Consider the following 22,437-nt stretch of genomic DNA (forward strand, 5'->3'; position numbering starts at 1 on the left):
GTGATCATGATGGTTTCCTAATTATATTAGTATTTAATTTTTTGGGAGCATAATTAGTTTTTAATTATAATAGTTGTAATAATTTTAATTAAAACCATGTTAGATAATTCGTTCAACTTTTATTTTCTAATCATCCTTTAAGTGAACTTCAATTATTAAAATGTCTTCACATGTTCAGCTTTTTATTCAATTATGTTACATACTGATCATTTTAATACCCTATGCTCCATTAGTCACTACAAAAATAAATCTTTCTTTGTTTTCCAAATATTTACTTAACCAAACAAGTTTGAATGACAAATAAACTTCATTGGAATAGGGTTTTTGAATACCATTCAATATAACCACCACCACTTTCCAGTGTTAAGTGAAGATGATCAATAAAAGAAAAAAATACTGGTCAGATATTGTCAGTAGACTGGAGCAATCAAGTGATTTAAAGACTACAGTTTAAAATTTTTTTAAAACACTAATGGTTTTCCTTGAGGCTAAAGAGATCTAGGGATGAAATCAACTCTACATAAATTTGAAAGAATTGGATGCTGCAATCAAAAGTAAGAGCTGAACTGTTATAACAATAGAATGAACATGTTCCAGGATTTTGTTGACAACTATAACATGCAGGTCAATTTAAAGCTGATATCATTAGGCAGTTTAACCAAATCATTAACAAGAATAATCAATAGATTAAATTTCCGCAAAAGAGTTATTGGATTTTATGATTGACAACATTAGCAGTCAAACTATTATCAAAGCAAACAAGGGCATCTTGTTACGCTACTCCTCAACAATTCCTAGATAATTGTTAATGTATAAAATCAACCTGATAAAAAAAAAATTCCAAACTTTTAATTCAAGTTAGAGCAGAACAACCAAAAACTATTGCAATTTATTGTCAAGGTAATTCATTGACCTTAGCAGTCAAATCTTTAGCAAAAGACAATTCTTCAAGACACCAATTAAACAAATGGTAAAATGGCGATAGTGATTTCAATTTGTTTCACAAAACCATTAAAAAGTCTGCTGGGAAAGCCTTTCCAACTCTCATTTACTCCACTAGGGTTCAGCCAACTCATACACCTCAAGTAAGGCGTATCATCAGCAAAATGTCTGCGGATGATACGCCTTACTTGAGGTGTATGGAGTTGGCTGAACCCTATTGGAGACAGCTTTTAATGATGTAATCAATCAATTATTCAATTAATGACAGTTTTCAAAATACTAGGCTTTAAAACTTTCTGCCAGGTTTAGTAATTCTTACAAGCAAAAAAAAAGAAAGCTCCTTCAGTGAAATAAATACCCTTGGAAAACCCATCTTAAAGGCGATTTTAACTAGAATTTATTAACACCAGAACTTAAATTCCTTACTGTTTTGTGAAATGAAGATGTAGTTAAAGTTTTTCAGTTGTTATTTAAGAAAAGTAAAAGTAACCGTCATCAAAATTGTAATTTAAGAAAAATAGAAGTAACTATTATCAACTCTTTCTTTGTTAACCAACAATTAAGCCATCATAACAGTGATAAAAGTAATGTTATAAAAAGATAATTGTTAGGATTTTGAGTTGGGCAGAAACAAGAAAATATAATCTAAACTCATTTTATATATCTGGTGTAATTTTCTAAAATGAATTTTGTCTCATTCTATTTTGTCTTTTCAATTTTTGCTATATAACTTGCTAAGCCAATCTGCAGCTGATTGATATGCTTTCATGCAACTTAACTTTTCCATTAATCTGCAACATTTTTCTAAGCTCATGTAGTTCTGAATATCTATATTATTGCTAGGAGTGATCATCAGTTTTGTATTTTCATAATTTTTTATGTATTCTGTACACATTTTTTTATCTGCCAAATTTACAGGTTTTTAACTATTATATTTGAAATACCAATTTAAAAATATTTAAAATTCATTTGTATATGTATGTGTGTATGTATGTATGTATGTATGTATGTATGTATGTATGTATGTATGTATGTATGTATGTATGTATGTATGTATGTATGTATGTATGTATGTATGTATGTATGTATATTTGTATGTATGTATGTATGTATGTATGTATGTATGTATGTATGTATGTATGTATGTATGTATGTATGTATGTATGTATGTATGTATGTATGTATGTAAGAGTTCTAAATATTTCATTTTACCTGTATATACATATATTTTTATACATATGTTAAAATTTGAATGTTAAAAGTACTTTTACTTTGTTTTGTTAGCCATGCCAATATCATTCAACTGTTTCTGGTGTGCGATTAAGCTGGAAAAATCTTGTTGTTACAACAAAGCCTAAAGCATCTCTATTTCAAAGTCTCACACTTAGTAAATCAAGCATACAGAAAAAGAAAGGCAAAAACATTATAAATTCAAGTAAGTTATTGTGTAAGTCTTATAAATAATTGATATACATCATTAGTTAGTTAATTAAATTCAGACCAAATCTTTATAATTTTCCAAATGAGATGAATCTAATCCAGATTATAGCTTTATTATAGGCCATCAACTCTAGGAAAACAAATTCAGGGGTTGTTAAATGAATGTAGGTGCTGCAAACTCTGCAAAGGAGAGTTTAAAGTAAGAATAGGCAAATCTTTATAATTTTCCAAATGAGATGAATCTAATCCAGATTATAGCTTTGTTATAGGCCGTCAACTCTAGGAAAATAAATTCAGGGGTTGTTAAATGAATGTAGGTGCTGCAAACTCTGCAAAGGAGAGTTTAAAGCAAGAATAGGCAGAGGGGAGACCTACAACAGTATTTAAAGAATAATAAAGTTTGTTTTTATCTGTCTGAGTTTAAATGTATTTTGTAAATATATTTAAGCTTTGCAATAATTTTTCTTAAATCTTTGGAAAAGTTTTTTTTTTTTAAATGAAATTTTCTGAGAAACCCATAAAAATTGGGCAAGTCCTAGAAGTGATATGTTCAAATTGTCCTAATTTTAAGACTTTTTGTACCAAGCAATAATATTTTGCCTGTTAAATTTCTTTGAAAGTTCTTATCCATTTTGGAGAGATAGAACCCTCAGATTTGGCCCTTTTCATTAAAAAATTCTGTCACATAAAAAAAGCAGTACAAATAAGAACCATTTCTCTTTAAATTTTCTGCAATTATGGTTCAGCGTTTTCATTACCTTGCAGAAAAAATGTATTCATTTTAATCATACCTTTTAAATGAGAATTTATTTGCTTTTCAAACATTTTAAAAGACTTCTAGTTTCTATTTTCCACAATAAAAGATGATCGATTATCTCACTCCACAAATAGATTTTTTAATTTTAGCCAGAGTAACATCTACAACACAGAGTCTATCAACAAGACTTTTTCCACAGCTATACACCAGGGTTAAATAGAGGTTTTTTTTCTCATTTGATCATTTTCTATGAAGACATTTACTTCTAGAGTTTTCCCTTTTTTTTCATCTGGTAAAACTTTCTGGCAGAAAATCTCTAGACCAAAATTCAGCTTTTGCATATTTGGAATTTGATGTTGATATTCTTCCACAGGTTGTAAAATATATTGCAATTGAGTTTCATCTTTTGTCAAGATTTCTGTGTAATCTGAAACAAGTTTCACCGCTCAATCAGCTTTGTCATTTACAACTTTCATAGAATTAACAATTTTATGTGCATCCTGGTATTCGGTTATGGTACTCCACTTGTCTGGGCAATGTTTCTCCATAAATGTCCAATTTATTCTAAGCAATTCAAATACATATTTGATCTCTTTATTACAAAGTCATCTAAGTTCATGTGTACAATTTTATCCATTATCCTTTACATTCATACTTTTTTAGCAGGGTTTTTGTGGCTGGCTTTTCATATGCAATCAACATTTTTTCTTTAGTTTGGTTATCAGCGTCATTGCTGAAAAAAGAGAGACTCACATGGTCTTCAGTTAAATACCATAAATGTCCTGCAATTGCTTTTATGGCAGACTTTGTTAAATATTTTGAAATGATTCAATTTCCTAATTAGTGTCAGGTCATTATGAGGAGCAGATGAAGAGATGGGAGCCCAAAACTAATGTTCCATGTAAATTAATATTGAAAAAATTGAAAGTTGTAGAAGATTCTTCTTTTTGTTTTTTGTTAAATAAAATTGATATTGAAACAAGTAAATTTTAACAAAGTACAGTGCTTTCGCCATCCATCATGCTTGGTTTATAGCACCAGGAGAACAAAAAGTTATTCCCCTTTGACCTGGAGGATTTTTTTCCTAAACAAATTATAGAGAGTTGCTAAAATTCTTTGTAATTGTTGCAAGGTTGTTTTGATCCTTGCATATATTTACAGCAAATTCTATTGCTGGTGGTGTAAGTGAATCATATACTTTGAGAGTCAGTTAAGAGCCATGATTCAGAATAAAATTTACTCCACTGATCACAAAATAATTGAAACAACTTAACCTCTGGACCAGAAGAAGCTGAATGTGTATACCTGTGTTGCTTGAAATAGTATCAAAACAGAGTGCCACAGTTCTGTCATATTACATATAAAATATTGATAACATACAAAATATATACATATAAAATATTGATTACATTCTCAACTTAATTAGTGAAATAGAAAAGATAAATGATAAAATATGAAAAATATGGTTCAAGCAGCCTTGCAAAATTAAAAAACTGGATTGAGCAAGCCCTAAACATCAACAATATGTATCCAAAGTTTCCCAATATCAATTTTTCACCAAATGGAACCAAACAAAAGGTTGAGAGAATAAGAAAAAAAAAAAATTTTTTTAATGCATTTATTTGTCACCCTAATGTATGTATGAATGTATGTATCTATGTATCTATGTATGTGTGTGTACTAAGAATAGAATATTTAACTAAGTACTTAGCATATTTAAACAAATTTTCTAAAACTACGCTCCAATATTAATTTTGTAACTCCCACCCTCATCACTCCTAATCCCAATGTAAGATGCAATTTATGATTATTTCAATGTTTTGAGTATTAGCACAAAAATTTTTTTCATTATCATAAGTCTCTACAGTTTTTAGTAAATGGCACTGCTGAACCTTCTAGCTTATTGGCAATCATGGGTACAAGGTACATAATCTGTAATTTATCAAAAGATAACTCTAATATTAATTTAAAGTTGAAACATCTCCAAACATTTCATTTTGTTTGCTTTAATTTTAAATATTTAGTAGGTTGTTTTGTTCTGTTTACTTTGTCTCTTATTCTTGCTTTTTTTCCTGAAAATTCAAGTCATTCTCTTTCTGAATTTTTTATAACTAAAATCAAGAAAAGTTTATTTCCATAGCTTTTTAAGATATTTAGATTATTTACCAAAAAATAATTCATTTTGTGGAAATACAAATAGAAACTTTTAATTTTAATCTCTAAGTAAAAGATAACACAGTTTGTTTACGATTTTAGTGGAGCTGGCAAAACTACACTTTTGAATGTTCTTTCATTTCAAAATGTAAAAAATCTGGAAATTTCAGGAGAAATACTTGTAAACAACAAGAACATTCGCAGCAAGATTAAAAAAATCTCTGCATATGTGCAACAAGAAGAACTTTTTATAGGAACATTGACTGTTAGAGAGCACCTCCTGTTTCAGGTCTTTTATTTTTATAAAGACAGTTTAAAGCAAAGTTAATACTCCTAATGTTCTTGTTTTATTTTGGTTGTACTGTGTTTAGTTTTGAATATTTTTTTGTTCAGGCTTACCTGCGGATGTCAGAAAAGTTCTCCACAAAAGAAAAAGAGAAAAGAGTTGATGAAGTCATAGCACAGGTTTATAGAAAAAACTTCTCAGTGCATATGAAAAAAATTCATTAGAATGGTTTGTTTCAAAAAATGGCTAAAGTTGTATGGTTTGTGAATGTTAAAAATTTTCTGTCACAGAAAGTTTTAAGCTGTTGTTTTACAAAATTGCCAACTGAAGTTAATACTGTAGACTTTTTTTATAAACTTTTTTCTCTTACATAACGCGTCTATAACATATGTTTTCCATATTTAATGGCTGTATAAGGTTTTAGTTGGTTTCATGAATAAACACTTAAAGTTGTCTGTCACATGAACTGAACAAATAAAGGAACCACATAATGCTGTCTTCCTTATAAAATGGCTGAATAAAATGATTACTTTAAGAAATGAGCACTTAAAATAGTATCTCCTAAAATGGCTACATGAACTTATTTATCTCATGAATCACCAATATTTTTCCCATCATTGAATGTGATTCTAAAGTGCTTTTGGTTTGGATTTTGTTGCTACATAATATTTCAATGTCTGATTTGTTTATTTTTACATGGCTAAAAACAAAATTGAGATATGAAAACTTTTGTTTTCATTTCTCTGGACTATTAGGCAAATCATAATTTAAGAACTTTAAAAAAAAACTTTCAAAGGACACTATTTTCTTTAAAATCCTTAAAACCTCAGATTGCAATTATCTTCTAAGTGTTCAAAGGGGAAAAATCTCTCAAATCTTTAAAGAAATTTTTTTTATACTGATAGCATCATCTAGATTAGTAAATCTAACCAAAAGAAATTGTAAAAAATGATTTTTGATTGTTTGCTTGATTACTTTAGTTTGGGTTAGGGAAATGTCAAAACACTGTAATTGGAATTGCTGGCCGAATCCGAGGAATTTCTGGTGGAGAAAATAAGAGACTTGCATTTGCTTCAGAGGTAAATTTCTAGTTTTTGACCAAGATATATTTTTCCAAATTAAAAAAAAAAAAAAGAAATGCTCTCTTGAGTTAACTTTTTTTTTACTTAATTTTTAACCATACATTTATTTAGTAAAAATAAAAGTAGCGCAGCAAAGAAGTTTTCATAAAATATTAACTATACTTAGTTGTAAAAAAAGTATCAAATTTGTTTTATTTCTCCTTTTTTACTAATTTTAAGTTTTAGATATGTGGTAAAACATGTCATAAAATTTTTTTAAAAAACTTAATTTAAATTAAAAAAAAAATAACAATGCTTTAGATTATAACTGATCCTAAACTCTTATTTGTTGATGAACCAACATCAGGACTGGATTCATTCATGGCAGAAAGTGTTATAAGCTGTTTGCAAAAAATTGCCAGTAATGGGACAACAATAATTGCTACAGTTCATCAGCCTTCTTCTGAAGTTTTCATTTTGTTTGATAGGTAAGTGTTCTGATGTTTTTCTTGTACTCAATAAAAATTTATATACACAAAATACAAACACATATTTACACATACACACATTTACACATAAATGCATAAACTTTAGAAGGTATATTATGTTGCAGTGTTTTCCTTAACATTTATTATGTAAGGAGAGTTTTCCTATAAAAATGAGGGGAAAAATGTAAAAATTTGTAAATAAATATTCTATAAAAATTCTCAAATTAGTTTGAGAAGTTACTCATTCTGCAGCAGATTTTATTCAAAAAAAGTAGCAAATGCTATCAATACTAAAATATTTCATCAGAATGGTTATTGCCAGGTTTATTCTGCCTACAGTTCATTTCTTCTGGATCAGTTAATAACAATTAGCATAAATTTTAGCTATACTTATGAAAGTACATGAACTTGTAAACATTTTGTTGAATCTCCCAAGAACCAATCAGAATAACTTACTAAGCAATTTCTGTTAGAATAAACAAAGAAACTTATTTTGGACAATAAAGAAGAAAACAAAATTTTTTAAGAGATAGGAGATTGGAGATGGGAGGTGGGAGGTGGAAAGTAAAAGTTGGGATATGGGAGGTAAGAGTTGGGAGGTGTATCCACAGTTGAATGGAAAATAGTATTTTTTGCTGGAACAAGAAATTTATGAATCAATGATTTCAATCAATCAATCATTATTACTTCTCAACCTACTGTTCCTTGTTTAATAGCGTTTTTATTAATGACTGAGTTTATCCATGCTTGTAGTAGATGCATCAGTAGTTCACCATGTATTGTAATGCACCATGATTGATAATATATCAAATGATGATAATAAATTCAGAACATTCTTTAAGAATCAGAAAGCAAATGGAGTTTTCTTGTTGGGCATACTGAAGCACAATTAAAAGGCCATCTAATTTTCACACTACACACAGAATGGTTAATATTAATATTGATCACAGCTCCTTATTGAGTACTTGTAATATTAAGTGTTTAATAATATATACTAATCATTTTCCCATATATTGCTTTGTATGTAGCCAATGCATTTCACCTTTTGGGTGATTCCACATATAAGCTGGGATTGCTGTTTAACCCCCCCCCCTCCCCACACCTATTCATATTTTCTTGATTTTTTCTTCATATTTTCTTGATAGACTTCTGATGCATCCTATTAACACTAAGGAAAATGTAAATTTTCATCTCCTACTTGTTCCCAATTATGGAGTTCTTAGAATTTTGGGTTAAAAGGCATAATACTTGGCTAAATGCTATAAAAGCTCAATATTTTTATTTAAAGGTGAATAATTGGAATGAATATCTGTTCCCATTTTAAAACATTTATCTAATATTTTAAGAAATGATTTTGGTATTATTCTGTGTAGGTTGCTGTTGTTATCAGAAGGTCGAACAGCATACTTAGGACCAAGGGAAGATGCCCTTACTTTTTTTAGAAGGTTGGGCAATTTTTCTGATTTTTTTTACTAGTTCCATCAAGGGTGTATTCAAAATTGATTTTGGATTTATAATGAGAAAGTGTATGCTGTTGTTTATATATTTAGTGTGAATCATCCTTGCCCTGTTATTTACAATCCAGCAGACCATTTTATTCATACTCTGGCAATTATACCAGGCCAAGAAACTGAGTGCAGAGCAAAGTGTAATGTGAGTTAAGAGTTTAAGAGTTTGAAAAAAACCATTATTAACTTTGAAGTATTTATACAGTTAGTTAATGAATTAATTTAGGTCATTTGTGATGCATTTAAAGCTACTGAAGTAATCATGACAAATGATTCTCTTTCTGTAAGTTGAGGTTTTTTTTTTTAGATCTTTCATTTTATTACTATTATTTTTTTGTATTGATAAAGAAGTTTTAGCTGCTCAAATAACATTCTGTTGAATTCTTTTAGATATGTTAAGTATATCAAAATGTAAGATGAAAGTTAATCTAAAAGACCTTAAGTTTGAAATTATTTCGAACCAATCGAAAACCATTACAATATCAAGTAGAATTATCTATTGCTGCTGGTGATGCTACAGTTCATATTCTTCCTTTGATTTCATATTTTTCTTTGGTTTTTGGAAATGTTTCTAAACAATAAAAACATTAAATTGTAACCATAGTAATAATGTAATAAAATTATTTACAAACTTTATTTGTACCAGCAAGTGCTGTCAGAGAATGAAACTAGTCTGCTACTTCTGTGTGAAATAGGTTTGCCATCAAACACTTTTATCACAAAACTGAGTTTGTAAAATGGTCACAGTAACAAGTTCTTGCTGTTGTTTTAAAAACTAGTTGATGTTTCTGTTTTCTAAATGGGACTCTCCCAACATGCATGAATAAAGAAGAAAAAACCCATATTCTGACTAATAATGACTGGACCAGGGCCCATAACCCTTGAAATCATGTTATTTGAGTTAAACTGGGAATTGAATGCTTGACAAATTTTTATAAGAATTAAAAGATCCAAAATATTTCATCAAGTTTACTAAAAAGTAATAAAGTGAAAAAAAGAAAAGAAAAAAGAAAAGAAAAAAGGAAAATAAATTCACAAAGTTTTCTAGAAAGAATTAAAAAATAAAAAATTTGCATTTTACTGATTTTACTTTATTTTATGTATTTTAGTTGGTGTTGTACTACAAAAGTGTTCTGTATTTATAATTTGTATTAAATTTAACATTAGTGCCTTAAGCTGATGAAATGACTTTTGTTTTAAATATTTAAAGAATTTTGTGTTTCAAACCACTTAGTTAAAAAATATTTAATAATTTGAAGAATGGTTTTTGATTCAGTCAGTGGCAATAAAAAAGATTGTTAGGAAATATAATATGGTTTAATCTAATGGAGGCTTCTTCAAAATTATTCTCAAAGTGACTTCAAATTATGCAAACAATAATGCAGTGTAATTTTGTTACTTTTTAAGCTAGGTTTATAACTTTTGCTATTTATTTATACTTCTTCCTGTCCTACCTTTTTAGAACAAATTTAATTTCTCTCCCCATACAGTTCCATTAATAGATTTTAAGTGTCTTTGTTTTTGTAAAAAAGTTTAAATGTTTTCAATTTTATAGGATATAGTTGAAGAAAATGGCTATCAGCAGCATCAGTATGTCTTTGTTTACTTTTTGTTTTTTTATTACGTTTATTTTTTAACAATCTAAGAAATTTTTTCGTTTCATTTTTTATGAGAGATATGTTGTTTTATCAAAGCAATTGTTAGCAAATGTTTATTTGGTCCCAATATTTTGAAAGTCTGATTGTTATCTTCAGTTCTGCTTTTTCTTTCTTCACTTCAGAGGCAAGTAGAGAAAATTTTAAGGAAAGTCCAGAATGAGTGTTATAAACAGCACATAGTATAATACTTAGATCAATTAGTTATAATACTAAGATGTAAAAATTCTAGAACTCCATATTTTATTTTTATATTAGTTATAAAGTTGGATTTGTTAAGCAATTACGTGCAACTCTCTGGCGATCTTGGCGGGCATCATTGAGAGAGCCATATTTAACTAAGATGAGGCTGTTTACAAGCACTGTAAGAAATTTATTTACTTTAGTGTTTTTCTGTTGTTCAATCTGAAATTATATAGTTTGCTGTAATTATTTCTTTTTTTCCAGTTTATTGGAATTATTTCTGGTTTGGTGTTTCTCCATGTTGGGAAAGATAGCAGTCAAGATATTGTTGCAGATGTTAATGGGGCACTCTTCTTTACAGTCATTACTCAGTCATTCAGTGCCATGAGTGGCTCTCTTTATGTATGTTTACTTATTTTGTTTATTTCTTTCATACTTTTAGTTTGTTTGTAGATATATTAATGTATTTTATGTATTGGCATATTTTTTTTTTTTTGTGCATTTATTACAGTTTGGCCAGTTGATACACTGCATTAAACGGAAAGAAGCATTAATAATAGAAATTTATTTGTAAAATAAGAGACCCTATTTAGGAATAATTACAAATAACTAAGCATATACACATTAATCTGTTTTTCTTTCACTCTGTGATCTGTAAAAGTTTGTTTTGAGAAACTGATTCTTTAAATATTTTTTATTTACAGATCTCTAGGGTTAGCCATGAATCTATTACTTAGTATATAGTTTTACTTTGTGTTAATTTTTTTTATTTATGTGATGTTCTTTCTTTATCCCAAGTTTATTGAACTAGATTTTTACAGCTAGTCAGTATTAATGGTTAGCAGTCTTTCAAATCAGCAAGGGATTATGTAATTATGTTTAGGAATTTAGGAAAATTGTATTTCACTAGCCAACTTCTTAAATTTAAATGCAAGTTACAATCCCCCCCCAAAAAAAGTTTGGAATTGAAGTTCACTTCAATCAATCAACAGCAGAGTACAGCATTTTTCATAACAACATGATTGTTACGTGTCTTTCTAAAAAATCGATAATAAAGTATTGAGAATCAGAAAAGAAATAAGCTTGATTAATAAAGGATTTGTTATGAACTATTTTGCTTCAGATATTCCCAGCAGAGATACCAGTTTTCTTGAAAGAACACAAACTTGCCATGTATCGACCAGATGTTTACTTCCTAAGTAAAACATTGGCTGAGGTAAGATTTTACAACTGATACCTTAGTTTGAAAGATATTAATTTTGAAATTATTCCTAAGGAAATATTTAGCTGTAACTTATGTCTTTAACACCTGAACCGTTTTTTCAATACTGTGAAACCAATGTTAAAATAATTTTACAATTCCATAAAATTTTTAATTGAGTTTCTTTATAGTCAAGTTAAGTTAATTTTTGTTAAATGGCTCAGATTTTTTGACATTTAAAAATTGACAAAGTTTATTTCACATTTGCTTAATTATTCTTTTGCTTCAAAATAATCCCTGAATTGTTTATTGAGCATAAAATATTTACACAGCATTAATCTAAGCCAGGGTTGCTAACTTTTTTAATATTCTATCCAAATTATAAAAATTGTAAAAACAAAAATATTTTGTTTGTGTAAAATATTTTTGTTTTTATAACTTTTCTTCTTTTTTTTATTTACTTTGAAGTTATATTCGGCATTTTAAGCATAAACACATCTGCAATCTGGTCTGCAAATTGCAATCAAGTTTATGCTTAAATACAGAATATGAATAAAACCAGTTGTTTTTTAGTTTCCTTGGTTTGTTATTGGACCAAGTATTTATTGCATAATTTTCTACTTTATGACTGGTATGTTGTAAAAGTTTTATTTAAAGGAATACTTTGCGAAAAAATCATTTCTTCTTTTTTATATGCAATAAAAGCACCTTTTCAAGATTCTTTATTTAGGGAAAAATCTTTAATATTAGGTTCAGAAAACTGTATAACTTATATAATCCCTACAAAGTTGATTGGCATTTTTAGATTTGCAAACCAGTGCTAAATGTTTCTTCATTTTTGTTGGAATTTGTCAACTCTTAAATCAAGCTGGCCTATCTTTTGGTTTGTTCTGTTTTATTTGTTTATTGTTTTTTTTCAAAGGATCAGTTATATGTAAGCTGTAAAAATGTGGCTGAAAAACTTTAGAAAACTAGTTTATTGGAAATACACCTGACGTTAAAGGGAAAAAAATCATTTTATTGTCCAAAGTTTTTAGTTGGAAATAAACCTGATTATATTAGTTTTATATGGAATAACACTTTAAGTTCATTTTCATTAAAAAAAAAAAAACTTTAAACAGAGTTTAAGCATCATCTATATATTTTTAAAAATTCATATGTAATAGATAATATGCTGAGATACATCTGCAACATAAGTTTTGCAGATGGTAGCTTTACTATAACATCTGATGATTCTTTTGGTTCATGATTGCTTGGTTTTAATTACTTTTCCAATTCTATTTTGCATGTTACTATTTTAAAGTAGGAACATGTAAAGAACTTCATTTTAGCTGTTTTATAGTAAACAACCAAATTGATAAAAAAAGCAAATTGAAGTTAAGTTAGATTGGTTTTATCTATTTGAAAATTTTTTTGTCAATTAAAGGTGTAGATTTGCAAATTTCCTATAAAGAGACTTATTTTAAATATGTTATGATTTTTTTTTTGTAATGAATTTAACATTAGTAAATTGTTCTCTAAATCGTTTACAAATTTACAATATTGAAACTATATTGTATAAACAAGGAATACATAGTTAATAATATTTTTATCCTTTTTATAAAAAAAATTTTTAAATACCCAAAAGTAATGGTCAAATTAATGAAATCAGCCATAAAGGTCAATCTGCTTTGCTTTTGCATACAATCACAATTTCTTAAGCTAGTTTTAGTAATAGACTAGAGGTTTTCCACTGGGTTTAGTTGCTTTAAGCATTTAAGCATGATTGTGGTCATAACCTAAAATAATTAAGGCATTGGTATGAAATTAGAAAGAAGAAATACTCTTTATCTTAATCCTTAATATTTCTTACTTTAATTTTCCTTTATCCAGTGTCTGTATTGTTTAGCCCATGCCAGATGTTTCTTTTTCATGACCGCTGTCAACAACTGCTTCTTGAGTGGCTTTATGACTGGCCTTTTAGCTTTGAGCAGGCCTCAGCTAACCACTCTCAAGCTCACAAAGGTCATATGCATTGCAAGATTGCATTTTAATTGCACACTTGTTTTCTTGACCTCTGAAACTGTTATAATACAAAACAATCATCTCTTAGATCAGTCAAATGTTTGCGCCCACAGTGATCTTTTCTCTGGAGTGAAAGCGTCCCAGTTTCTTCATACAGTTTGACGCTGTTCCTTACAGTAGATTGTAACTCCATAGAGCCTAGCGTTTTTCCTCTGGCCTGTATCAGTATAATCTGATAAAGTTATGGTTTTAGAACATTTACATGGAGTAACATTTGTTGCTGTTTTTTTGTCATAAAGTTTTAAATGCACCTAGAGTATAAATCATAAAATATCAAATTGTGTCAGTGAATTCATTAATATGACCATGGCTATGAGTTCAATTCTCATCATTTGTGTTGTTTTGCAGACTTAAAAAGTTTTTGCTTATAATTATTTTGTTTAGTTCTATTCCTGTATACTTTATATGGTTAAAATGGCTTTCATGGGTTAAGTATGGTGCTGAATGCTTGCAAATTAATCAATGGGCAGATTTTGGTGTTATTAGAGGTAGGTGAAAATATCAATTTTAATAGTTTTTCTTTAATACATTGGACTTATCAAATCATCTTGATCATTTCAAAACCCAAATTTGGGGACATTATCAAGCCTTTGAATTGGGTATTTTTTGGTTCAAGTTCATATTCCTGACATGTTTGTCAGGAATACAAAGAATAACTAAAGTGGTTAGAGTTATGAAAAAATATGTAACAGAAGAATTTTCATATTTAGGCTTAGTTGTTGTGACCAATATTTCAGTGAAATATTTCTTCATAATTCTGTTTTTTAATTCATAAATCTGACCACAACAGTAAAATTTTTTCCAGCTTTATCCATATTGCATTTTTGTGTGTTTACTAAATTGTTTGTTAGAATTATGACATGCTCTAATTGAATATTTAAATAAATATTTAAATAAGTCTGAGTTGTTAAAAATCTCAGAGTTGGGATATTTTTTAACTTAACAGCTCTTGTTATAATGCACTGATAAAAAATCAAAATTATTGGTGTTATTAAATAGAATATCCAATATCCAAATTGTTAAATCTTCCTTTTTTTTAATATTCAGTTGTACCTTTTTTAAATTGATTTAATACTCATTTTTAATATAAACTAACCAACGGACATTCATTTTAACTACCAAAAAAAATAAATCGATTTCTAATTGTTTTTTAGTAAAGCAAGGAAAATCATTTTGATATTTGAAATATGACAGCTGGCATTTGAAGCCATCATATTTTAATCATTGCAATTAGCATTGCCATATGGTATTACCCTAAATTTTTACTCTTAAAATTTTGTATTTGACTTTCAAGTCAATACAAATTTCTATTTATTTTGATAAAGATGGCTTTTCTTTGAAATCTTTCAAAGAAAAGCCCTCTTTATCAAAATAAATAAAAATTTACTATTTCGTTGGATTAAAGCAAAATATTAGTACTAATTCAAATTTGTATTTGGACTTTTGTCTTAATTTGAATAAAAAGCTTTAAAATCAAAAATAGAACTGTTTAAAAGGAATTTAAGGTATGGTATTGTTAGAAAAAATTGCGTTATTTTGACAATTTACAAGTAAAAAAGGTTGGCAACAACAAAGATTTTAATTCACAATTTAATCAAGGAGAGCAGAAACATATAAATATTTGATTCTGAGGCATTTATTTGCCAGTTTATTTGTTTGAGTTGTATCAGTTGCAATCTGAAAAGTGATATTTTCTCTTCAAAGAGTGTGCAAGAAAAAAAAATTCATCTTATCACATTCAATGTCGTCCTTCATTTGGCAATAATTTTTGAAATATTATGGTAAGTTTTAAATTCATTTATCCATGATAATTTTAATATTATGTCCTTCTCATATTTGATTACTTTGGAATTATTAGTTGCTGTTGGATTGAGTAGAAGAAATGTAAATTTTTTTTTCTTGCATAAGTAATTAAGTTTAACCTTTAATTTTATTTTACAGAAAGTAATAATTGTAATAATTGCCATTAAATAATTGCCATTATAATAATTACCATTAAAAAGGGATTACACCTAGCTTGACATAAGGATGGCGCAACTTCAACTATGATAATATATCTTAAGAACAAGCACCCACAGTTGTATAATGAGCTTGAAGATTTAAAGAATTCTGCAGAAGATAAAATTCGATTTTTGTCTGAAAAAAGACAACCTGTCTTGACTCAAAAAAATCACCAATAATGTATGGAATTAAAAGCAAAAGACAACAAGAAATAGACATGTCACTCACAAGACTACTTATTAGGTTAAATCTCCCTTTTGAGACCTCAGACTCTGATGCCTTGAAAGAGTTTGTTTTGTCACCCAGAAGCATATTTTAAAACTGCAAGCACCCTTGTAAAATACAAACTCCATTTACTGTACAAGTCTCTCTGACAAAATGAACAAAAAAATTAATGAAGATCTTGATAGGCAGGTAATTGCATCAACAACAAGGTCATTGGACATTTAACCCACAGGTCTTATTAGTGTTACACGTTGTAGAACATTTGTCCAATGTGGAGTTTTTACATTTTCACTGTTAAAGTGCCTGATTTCAAAGGAGCTCACAACTAAAAAAACTTATAGGGTAAAACATGTCAAAATGCGTGCTTTTACATGTACACATACATTTGTATAGGGTGTCTTGTATAAAAAAAACAAAATGTCACTGACTATTAACAGTGGGCTTCTACCATGAAGTCTAATTTTTATTCTCAATCTTCTCTTCCATTTTGGAATTATTTCATGAAAAGGAAAGTGGGTGAACATTAAAAGTAATCTACAAATTCCTTGTGCACATAGAGCTAAGGTACACCCTGATGTGTACACCTGTTGATTTTCTCTTTGTATTCTACTCCATGGTGACTTCTGTATTCTTTGTTTCCATAACATAAACTTCTATGATTATAATCATTACCTAAAAACCCATTTAAACTAACTTAAAATTGACTAGCATAAATCAGAACTAACTACCGACCTAACACATCTGATAATATGTGCATAAAAGCAAGATGAAGATGAAATAAAGTATCGAGACATTCTTTGTGACTAATTATTGGAATGAAGTCTTTTGAAAAGTAAGATAGATACAATAATATTTTCTAAATAGATGTGAAATTTTAAAATTTACATTATTTTAAGGTGCTGGAATTCAGTCTTTCACATTGGGAACTTTGTTCAGCTCAACATTCAGATGCTAGATGCAGAATTGAAAGAAGAATTGGTCAATAACCTAAAAGAAGGAAAAAGATAAGATTTAGCCCAAATTGATATCATTTATTGACCCTTGTAAGGAGAACATGATGAATTTGATAAATCAAACCTTTACATCATATGGGCTTTTTTACAGCCAACAGACAATTGAGCCATTGAGATCAGAATTTAATGCATACTTTTCCTTAGCAATGATAGCACCAGATACAAATTGCTTAGTCTGGTGGAAAGAAATTGAAAGGAAGCTGCCACTTTTTCCAAAGTTGGTAAGAGGAGCATTAGCAACTCCACCAACCTCTGCTCCATTAGAATAGCATTTTCTACTGAATTGTCACTAAACTAAAACAATTTAAACCCATGAAAATAAAAACTATATAAAAACTGAGAGGTCTTGTTGGTGATAAATGGTACCTATTCAAAGAGAACTGCCTTGAAGATGATTACTTAAGTTCATCTAATGAATCTGAAGAAGAATCATCTCCCAACACACAACCAAACCACAGAGTTACAAAATACCTTTGCCCAAAAAAGAATCTTAACAAGATTATTTTGAGGACACAGCAGCCACTCACAAAATATTTCTTTTTTTAAAAAGAACTTAAATATTGGTCTTTCATGATTTCGTTTTTCTAACTTCATATCAAATCTGGCTCTTTAATTCATCTTCGAATTAGTGAATAAATTGTTTTTATATGATTAATAATTCACCCACAATTTTATGTCAATATTTGTATAAGTCATTTTAACATTTGTTTTACAATAAGTCAACCCACATGCTAAAGAATTAGTTAATTTGTTGAAACTTTTAGTATCAAGCAAAAATTATGCACTTACATGCATTTTTACACTTGCGTAAATACTGTGTGTTGATTTGCTTAACAAATCAGTGTCCAATTTAATCGATTATAAAAAATTTAACAAACATCATTAATATTTCTTTAATTTGAAATGAGTTTTCGATAAAGATAACAACTCTTCAAAAAACAGTTTTAACGGTTCGGTTGAATTAAATGATAATTTTTTGGCAGGGATTTTGAACCGACAAAATCAAGCAACGGTTCAGATACGGTTAAAATCGTATTTGAACCGATGTTTGGTTTTGTCAGTTATCCGATGGTCAGTGTAAACTACTATTTATGGTTCTTCTCATGAACACAGCTCAATTAAACTTGCGAAGCGAAAATCGTTGAAAAAAATCTACCACTTTAAAAGAAAATGTTTACTGCATATACTTAATCGTCATTTTAAAAAAACTTTTCCTAATTTTCTGTATTTAATGTCTCTTAGCATCAAGATGTTTTAAAAATACATTCTTGTATTCTATAGGCAATTGTACCGTATCAAGCTGCATTAAGAATGGAAAAGAAGTTTTGAAAGCAAACAGTTACTCAGAAGTAGGTTTCAGAATTAACTTGAGTAATTTAATCTATTACTAATTAATTAAAACTAGCAAAAAGCAACCCGTAATACGGGTTATGGTCGGTCTGTTACTTAATTTATAGTGGCTGTTTTCCACAATTTTTAAGTTGCAACACCTTAACTAATACCCTTTTAGGGTATTAGTTAAGGTTTTGCCCTTTAAATTGTAAAGATTAAACCATCTGTAAAAAGAAAATAAAAAATTTGCGGAGGTAAAATAATTTACCAATTATTTAACATTATTTTCGTAATTTACATGAGATGAGTCATATCAGAGTAGGGCAAAACCATTTTCCTCTACATTACTTAATTCAACATATTGCGTTTTTAGTTACTAACACAAAATAATAACGCATCAACATGCTTTAAATTGACGAAAAAATAAATCGGAAATATTGTTATATTTTTATATCATGTAGTTTATTTAATCACATTAACGTAAAACGAACGTAATTTATACTTGATTTATTAATTATTTAGTAGCTACTTGTTACATGTTTCTTTAACAAAGGAAATCGACTTTAAAACGTTAAATACACATTACTTAATAAATTTATAAAAAATAACTAAGCCATTGAGTACAAATACGTTTTAAACAAAAAAAAGTTAATTTACAATCAAACATGTGTATAAAAAATTTAAAAATATGTAAACTTTCATCTTTTATATTGCATTAATGCGTCATACGATAAGCCTAAATAAAAAATTGTAAAATATAAGTAGACATAGAATGAAGAGAGAGGGAGAGAAAGAAAAAAAAAAACCAAACAAACTGAAAGACAATATACCTGAGTTTCGGTAACCTGTTGTTGTACTTAAGCTACTGTCATGCAGCTTGTCGGTGTTGTTTTATGACGTTATTTCATGTTGGCTTTTAGTAGTATTTAGTTTAATTAGTTTAATTTAAAAGACATTACAATAGATTTAAAATACTAACTAAAAAACAAAATAACTAATGCTTCAAATAGCCTAACAATAAATCGATAAAAAAAGATAAAATCAAATTGAGATATAGATAAATTGCATTTATATAGCAAAACATATTGTCTTGGCTTATAGAAAATTTTAAAAGCAGAGAGTTCAATAAATTAAACTACCAATGAATTATTTTTAACAAAATATTGTTATATTATGAAGAATGTTACATTATAAAGAATGTGATTTTATGATATCATGTTATGCTGATTGAGTAATGGTTCAAGTTAACTATATCTAAGTTTAATTAATAAGTTTAATTGGTAAAAATAAGATTTTAATTAAAAAAGACAAAAACAAACCATATAAACAAAATATTTTATTAAAGAAAATTAATAAAAAATTACAATAATAAAAAAAAAGTGAAAAGCGGCAACAAAAAGGTTATAAATATCTTCACTGATAGAAGACATTTACAACCTTTTGGTTGCTGTTTTTTCTTCTGTGTCTCCCAACACCCCGGTATGGATGGGCCCTCCATTTAAAGGATGGCTCATCTATACCGCCATTGGAACGCCACTTATTAAAGGACCTCTCCGAGAGAGGCCCTGGGTGTTGGGAGCGATATCTTTTGTACTGCTCAAAAGTTAACAGATCTAAAATTACAAATAGAAGGATATAATAAAAATTAAAAATATTTGCAATTTTATATAATCAAAATATAAAGCATATCCTCACCATTTTCACAGGATGAAGAGGATGCTAAAAATGTTTAAAAAATAAAAAAAATAAAAAAGAGTTAAACTGGTAAAAAATTTAATCTTAATAAAAATGAGTAAAATGCGAAGTTTAAAGATGTCATATTTGAATTTATCTTAATAATATTAATAAATTAAATAATTCTTTCAGCTATAACACATATTTCTCCAGAAAAAATACTTAAAATTTAAAACACAGTCCTACCAGTTGTACTTCTACCAGACACTAAAGATAAAAAATATACCTCAAAATAATTGATAAAATAATATTTACATTAATATATTATAATTTTTTTTACCTAACCCTTTCATTTCCTCCATAAAGTTGTCTAAAGTAAGAAAAAAGACAACTGAAGCTAAAACAAACAAAAACTAAACCAAAATTGACTATAAACTAAACCAAAAGTATAAACTAAAATGAACTTTAAATCTTAGTATCTGTACCTCAGAAGACAAAGGTTGATTGTTCAGAAATGGTTTTTCACTTTTTTTAATTTTTTATTTTTAATTTTTTTCAAAAATATATTTAATGTGCCTCAAGAAAAATTAAATAAAACACGAAAAAATAACAAATTTAACCATCAAGAATAAGACAATAAAGACTAATTATTTTACTATTTTTTCTCTCCTGGACAATTTCTACAGTGTGAAAACTGACCTTGGACTTTTGAGGTACAGATATAAATACTTCATTTACTTAACTATACTAATCATAATCATGTAATTTATACTTAGTTTTTTTTCCAACTCTCCTAAAAGAAAAAATAAAGCTTAAGTACTTGAAGTTTTAAAATTCCAGTTACAGTACAAATAAACAAATTCCTGTTAACAAATATCTAATAGCAAAAAACACTGACTTAATTCTTCCTTGACTTCGGTATCTAAATAATCAAAGCACTTAAATGTATAGACGGTAAAATATCTACTTAACTTTTTAAAAATAAACTCATTTAACTAATGTAATTAATACCATTATTAGCTCTTTCTTTATCAACTAAAGAAAATAAATCTTAATTAAACTTACTTGATATAATATAATAAAAAGCTTTTTTATTGAGAATTTTAAATTTCTTCTCTTTATTACTGACAATTTTAAGTAGGACCTATGTTCTTGGGCTTATTGTAAAAATTATAAAAACCTACTATTTTACTTTAAAGTCAACAACGTTTTTTAAAAAACATTTTAGTTACTTTTTAAAAAAATAAATCCTTTAAAACTTACTATCTCTCTCTACATTGTTGCCATCTAAACAGAAAAACAAACAATTGATAGTGAATTTTCACTATGGTAGTAGGTTAAGTAGATTAAATCGATCTTTGATCTATTCAATCGGCTCTAACTGTTTACAACCTTATCATTAAACTATAACTATTTTCTACAACCTGGTGTAATTTAACATAGATATTTTTTAATTATAAAATATTTAAGATTATAAGATTTTAAAAATTTAACATAGATATTTTTTAATTATAAAATATTTAACAATATAAGATTTTAAAAACCTGAAATTTTAAACCTACTTCAAAAAAAAAAACACATTAAAAAGTTTTTTTTTTTCCTTTTTAAAACTTACTTTCTTCAATTATACTGTTGTCATCTAAACAGAAAAGCAAACAAATATTGAATTCGATTCTTTCTTAAACCTCTTTAATTACTTCAATATTAAAATAATTATTTAATCTTTCTGGATTACATAGATTTTCGTCTAAACCAATTTGTTATTGTAAAGTTAATTTAAATCAACAAACATAAACGAACTGCAATTTGTAACATTTCATTATAACAAAAGGGAACAAAACTTACTTCTTAGTAATTCAGCGACTAAAAATAAACATATCTTTAAGAACTAACTACCTAACATGATACGAATCAGTAACATGACACACATCAAAATAAATACAAACCTTCATCGACGATTTGGGACATTCTATCAATTCGATATAAAAATAAAAAGAAATATAAGAAACAAATTTAATATAAAAATAGACATATTAAGATATAAAAAAAAAAAAATGTAAACGATTTAAGTGATAAAAGAGTATGTAAAATCAAGATGACCGTGTTGTCATTACAATAACAATTTATAAAATTCTCTCCTTTCTTCTCAGCTTTTACAATTTATATGTTTTCCAAATTCATTGTGTACAATGAATATTCATTGTGTACAATGAAAATTCATTGTGTACAATGAATTTCTTTACAATAAATATATGACGCACGCACAACGCTCCTTCTGATGCGCGATACAATAATGCAATTTTTACGCTAATTACAACACAGAATATAACCTACTTGAAAGATATGATAAGATGTAATAGAACAGATATAATAGAAACGTGCTTTTTTAAATAACTGGAAATTCCAATCTCAAAATTCCAGAACAGAAGAAAAACTAACAGCGCACAAACAAA

The 22,437-nt window shown here is 27.8% G+C and overlaps 2 pseudogenes across 2 annotated transcripts in view; one reads left to right on the forward strand and one right to left on the reverse strand.

Moving 5' to 3' along the window:
• Nucleotides 1-22,437, forward strand: part of LOC149889896 (protein white-like) — a 37,152-nt pseudogene that overhangs the window by 4,975 nt on the left and 9,740 nt on the right. Inside the window, exons 2-18 of the transcript XR_016451689.1 lie at nt 2,227-2,377; nt 5,014-5,062; nt 5,396-5,582; nt 5,687-5,758; nt 6,560-6,658; nt 6,962-7,128; nt 8,502-8,573; nt 8,679-8,781; nt 8,863-8,919; nt 10,192-10,226; nt 10,550-10,655; nt 10,739-10,876; nt 11,598-11,690; nt 12,249-12,306; nt 12,481-12,558; nt 14,124-14,227; nt 18,260-18,327. The product of XR_016451689.1 is annotated as a protein white-like (transcript). The remainder of the gene's footprint in view (nt 1-2,226; nt 2,378-5,013; nt 5,063-5,395; nt 5,583-5,686; nt 5,759-6,559; nt 6,659-6,961; nt 7,129-8,501; nt 8,574-8,678; nt 8,782-8,862; nt 8,920-10,191; nt 10,227-10,549; nt 10,656-10,738; nt 10,877-11,597; nt 11,691-12,248; nt 12,307-12,480; nt 12,559-14,123; nt 14,228-18,259; nt 18,328-22,437) is intronic.
• On the reverse strand, nt 16,593-22,308 carry LOC149889897 (uncharacterized; annotated as a pseudogene). The gene is made up of 13 exons (XR_016451688.1): nt 22,085-22,308; nt 21,931-21,953; nt 21,830-21,847; nt 21,600-21,623; nt 21,248-21,271; nt 20,996-21,019; nt 20,883-20,906; nt 20,757-20,777; nt 20,325-20,354; nt 20,231-20,251; nt 20,006-20,029; nt 19,141-19,923; nt 16,593-19,046 (listed from the first exon to the last, which is right to left on the reverse strand). The product of XR_016451688.1 is annotated as an uncharacterized LOC149889897 (transcript).

This window comes from Hydra viridissima, unplaced genomic scaffold (genome assembly GCF_058129835.1).
Source record: "Hydra viridissima isolate aposymbiotic clone 2 unplaced genomic scaffold, HvirCarnegie_v1 scaffold_4, whole genome shotgun sequence".
In the NCBI taxonomy this organism is placed as follows: domain Eukaryota; kingdom Metazoa; phylum Cnidaria; class Hydrozoa; order Anthoathecata; family Hydridae; genus Hydra; species Hydra viridissima.